A 4108-nucleotide genomic window follows, 5' to 3' on the forward strand; every position below is an offset into this window, starting at 1 on the left:
CCCCCTTACCAATTTTTTATGGGGTTGCGCCGAGCGTCTGCTGTCCCTCGCAGCCTCGACTGACCACCTTCTCTGACTTGCAGGTGCTCGCCCCGCAAGGCGAGGACTCAGCCCGGGCTTTGAGCTGCAGCTGGGCCATGAAGAGCAGCAGGCAACGCCGCAGAGGTGACCCAGCTCCTCGTTCCGCCATCAGGCCGTGCTCTGCCCAAGATGGATGGACGCGGACGTATTTCTGCTGGTACGAGCAAACGCTTTCGTCCCCTCCAAGGCCTGTTCCCAGGTCCTTGGGTCCCGATTTCCATGTTTCAGGGAGCGTGGGCCTGTCCTCACCCTTTGGGCATGAGTTATCCTGGGGAAGGTGGAACACGGTGCATCTGCAGTGGCTGAATGTGCCTTACGTGGGGAGGCGGTGAATTGGGGTGGCTGACGTTGGGTGCTTCGTCTGTTCCCTCTAGTGGATATTTGGAACATAGGCTTCTCCCTGCTGCCAGCACCTGTCAAGTCTTTTGCAGCTTCCCACAGCTCCCCAAAAGTGCGTTGTTCTGGGGCACAAGCTTGGAGGCAGGATAGCATTTCATGAGTAGCTGAGGGCATCCTTAGGCTGCACGACTGATTAACGCGCCAAGTTAAGATGAGGCTTGTAGCTACAGGGCCGGAAACTAATGTTCTGAAAAACCACGTTGACATTGCAGCCGTTGTGAGTGCTCCATTCTGCCCTGGGTCTTCTTTTCAGATGAACCTTCAACTTCGGCAGCAGCAGAGGCAAGAAATAATCCCAGCCTATATTCAACTCTTAGCAGCGAAAGACCCACACATTTGTTCACCTCCCCTCTAGTTTGCAGGCTGTAGCAGATGAATATTGAGATCTCCTAAACCCTGCTGAATGCTTTTTGCTGTGCTTTTGTAGCATTTGCCCATTTCAGTGTTTAGAAGCTGGGCTGAATATGTGGAAATTGCCCTGAGTGTGGATGTGACCTTTGTTTTCTTTAAGGGATGTTGCGGGATGATGAGGATGCGAATGTAACTTTCTGGCTGTTTCTTAAAGTGGTTTGCATAGGAATCATGGATATTGCAGAGAGAGGAAAAGGGTATTGATTAGGTTTGTTTACCATAGATAAAAATATTCTCTTCTGTAACAGATGAACAAACCACTGATACGTATTCTGCCTTCACATTCGTAGTAGGATGAATAGCGACTGGCCAGAAACTCATACAGAGAAGTGCAAATGAGTCTTTGGCGCAGAACCTGAAATGTTGAGGTAAACCGCTCAGCAGGTGTATTCCAGGTTTGCATTTCCATCCCCTTCAGTGGAGGAAAGGCAACCGGTCTGGTTTTCATTTGTTACAAGCTTGGAGTCTGGGTTGCAGTGCTCGTAGGGACTTTGAAGGAAAGTTGCTAACGCCTGTCTTTAGGCAGAGGCACGGAAGAGGGGAAAAAGCAGGTCCTGCTCGTCCGTCCTCCCCAGCTGCGTGATGCTGCCACTCCTCTTGTGTCAGATGGAGCGGCTGTGCCTTGTGGGAGCAGTCGGTTGCCGGAGCTGATCCGGCAGAAAACCGCACTGCCAAAAAAGTGACTCACCGTCCATCTGCCTGTGGCTGCACATGGCCGGGCCCTTCGGCAGCAGCCTGAAGTCACGTCCCATTACATGGTGTCTGAAGTCACAACCTGAGGATGTGGGTTTCAGATGGGGAGTTTGTCCGGTTGTCGCTGTGGGCTGCAGTGGGGAGGGGTGATCCCAGCGCTGCCGTGCTTCTGGCCAGACATTCCTGCCCCCTCCCCGGGGACTCCTGCTCCAGCAGCAAACCTTGCATTTGGAGGGGAAGGGGGGGCTGAAAGAGGAGTGGGAAAAGGCAGAGAGGTGCCTGGAGGGAGAAGAAGTGTGGCTGTGCTAGGCTGATGTTCCCTCCAGCAAACCTTGTAGCCTGCACAAGGAACTAGGTGGTCTTCCAGGTCCCTTCCAACCAAACCACTCGCTGAAGTGTTTTTTGAAGTGACGTGCTGAAGGGCACCGCACGTACCAGGTGTGAGTCCAGCAGCCCTGTGACATTTGGGTTGTCTCTGCTCGGTGAGGTGATCAAGAGATGCAGGGTGGTGGATCTTGGCTTTGCACAGCCTGCCTGCTTTTAACAACATTTGCCTTTTGTCTGAAACGTGCCTCTGCCCTTCTGGCTGCTTGAATATCACTTGTACTGGTTTTGAGCACTCTGTCTTCTGTCTCAGGTGCTTTTGTAGACTCTCGAGTGCTGCCTCCTGAGACGTTTGTGTCCTGCTAGTGCCTACGTGCCGTGAGCTGTGCCACTGCCGTTGACTTCTGGCTGCTCCGCTGGGGATGGGCAGCCGGCAGGAATGTCAGCGCCCTGCTCCCTTTCCGCTCTCCCCTCTGCCCTGGCAGGAGGTGAGCTCCGCAGGCTTTGCTCTGTGTTCGCCTGCACCGTGAATTTACAGTTTGCCAGCAAAGATCTGTTCACAACACCTTCAAGGCTTGGATGGCGTGGTTTTCCTTCCGCTCCCGAAGACGGGAATGGACCGGAACAGAGTGAAACCCTTGGGAGATGTGGAGCCTGGGAAGGTCTAGGACAACGTACCTCTGCTGGCATTTTTTGCTGGGACACTGGTGCTGACTACAGTCTTTCCAAACCCTCATGGTGCTTAGTGCCCGGCTGGCCTGTTTGAGTGTGGCAGGAGGCTGTAGAGAGAGTATGGAGGCCGGGACAAAAGTACAGGAAAGGGGGATTTAAGAAGGCAAGACGATGAGCAACACTGGAGCACCTCCAGGGTTTTACGGCAGGGTGAGGTGGGAAGCGATGGTCTCCCCTGGAGAACTAGGGGAAGGTTGGAGACTGCTCCCGTAGTGGAGGGAGTTCTTGCTTGGGTGTTTAGAGCAGGCTCGGTGCTCTTGGTGAAGCAGGGTCTTCTCCCGACGCTCATTTCGGGTGCTGTGCCGGTCTGCACCAGATTGCATCGCCTGGTCTTGCCCATTATCAAAATTATAGCATGTTCTTCCCTATCAGGGTTGGAAGAGATGGTCGGGAGGAGGGGAGTCGTTGTCGCCTCAGTGTGGGCTGTCCAGCGAAGCCCCTGATTGCTTTTCCGTCTCATGGCTTCCCGTCTCTGCCTGCCACAGGGAGCTTTTCTTGGGCCGAGAGCAAACCACAGTGATTGGGTTCTCCGCTAACCATCGCTTGCTTGCTTGTTGGTGTTGCTGAGCCTGCTCTTATCCTTCCTGCTATCAGTTTTAATTAGCAAACTCTACACCCCACAGCTTGGTTTTGTGAGGGATGCCAAAGACGTCACCCAGGAAAGCCAAATAGGATGACCAGCAAACTCTATTAATGAGTGGAAGACTAATGAACTTTTTAATTAGCAGGTGTGTGGGTGCAAGAAGAAGGTGCAACGAGACATGCGCATCGTGACAGCAGAAGCATGCCAAGAGGCGCCAGCCAAGGACCTGAAATTGCCTCTGATGGAGCAGGAGCTTCTGGCGCGTCCTTGGGCCTGGTTGTGCTTCCTGCGGGTCAGGGAAACGAGGGCGGCAGCAAGTCAGGTACAATGCCTGAACCTCTCTTTTGGTTTTGGTTAGAGAAAGGTGGGCAGTTCTGCCCAGCTGAGAGCAGCGTGGGAGAGCAACAGAGAGCTCTGTGCAGTCGGGCAGCAAAGAGGGAAAGGCTGGTTTGAGTTGCTCTGAGGAGGACACCTAGCTCCGGTGTGAGCTCTTGAAATCTGCCCGATGATGATCAGAAGCCAGGTTGTTTCCCAACACTGGCACTTCTTTGTGAGCCCAAGACAAGCTTGTTACCCTTAGGAGACATGGAAGAGTTTGCCTCTCAGAATTGGAGATGGAGGCAGATTCTTTGCTTCCACTTGTGCAAGTTTGGCCCAAGAAACACATGGCATGCTGTCAACATGTGTGGGTTGCAGTCTGACGAACCAGAGTGTTGACAGGCTACAGGCGCTGCAAGAGGCAGACCCAGGCTGAAAGCTGTCCCAGGCAAGCAGTACTGAAAGTCTCTGTGCTGCATTTGACAGAAAAGGTTGTACCAGCTACTTCCACATCTCTCTGCAGTAGGAGTTTGCTGGTGAAGGATGGAATGTGCAAACTCCTACAAA

The sequence above is a fragment of the Cariama cristata genome, unplaced genomic scaffold, assembly GCF_000690535.1.
Source record: "Cariama cristata isolate BGI_N322 unplaced genomic scaffold, ASM69053v1 scaffold40251, whole genome shotgun sequence".
NCBI lineage: Eukaryota > Metazoa > Chordata > Aves > Cariamiformes > Cariamidae > Cariama > Cariama cristata.